Here is a 638-nt window from a genome sequence, read left to right as displayed (position 1 = left end):
GAGTTTTATAATATCCATTACAGCTCAGATTCTGGACCAGAAAACTGATGTCCTGAAGAACCTGCCGCCTGTTGAGCTCAGAGAAAAACTCAGTGGTCTGGATTTTTTCAGACGAAGCTGAAGTTGGTTTGTGATTCAGGAAATGGATAAAGGGCGATTCCACCTAATTATTCACTACAACCAGCATCTTTAATCTGCTCTAGTTAAACATTAAAACACCTGGACTGGATTATTATCGTCTAATAGAAGAATATTTAAAATTAAGTGTGGGATTTGTGGATCTTTAATAAAGGCAGATTTCATTCTTTCTGTTTTTGATCTGACCTTTGACCTGCTTGACATAAGGGAGATATCTACACACTGGGGGTCCGAATGCTGTCCTGTTCTGACCTCAGGTCAGCAGGTCCAACGCAGTTACACAGGGACTAAATTAAACTCTGGATCCAGGATCAAACTCAGAAAATATTTATTAGAACAGAAGATATGAACTTTGATTTATGATCAATTATAGATAATTATTGATAATTATATAATAACATACACCAATGATTTCAGTCTGCAGCCTTCAGTCTGTAGAAAACCACAGAGCTCCTTCAGTCCAGATCCTTCCAGGTTGGTTCTGTACAGGTCCAGTCCTG

At 38.6% G+C, this 638-nt stretch overlaps 1 long non-coding RNA gene across 1 annotated transcript in view; it reads left to right on the top strand.

The window, feature by feature from the left end:
* Nucleotides 1-429: 429 nt before the first annotated feature.
* LOC106942997 (uncharacterized) overlaps nt 430-638 on the top strand; it is a 14,323-nt gene continuing 14,114 nt past the window's right edge. Inside the window, exon 1 of the long non-coding RNA XR_001423784.1 lies at nt 430-627. This is a non-coding gene — a long non-coding RNA (uncharacterized LOC106942997). The remainder of the gene's footprint in view (nt 628-638) is intronic.

Source organism: Poecilia latipinna, unplaced genomic scaffold (genome assembly GCF_001443285.1).
Source record: "Poecilia latipinna isolate Pla-1442-1.1 unplaced genomic scaffold, P_latipinna-1.0 Scaffold4764, whole genome shotgun sequence".
Classification (NCBI taxonomy): Eukaryota; Metazoa; Chordata; class Actinopteri; order Cyprinodontiformes; family Poeciliidae; genus Poecilia; species Poecilia latipinna.
Note: the sequence above shows the minus strand (reverse complement) of the source record. Positions and strands in the feature narration are given on the sequence as shown.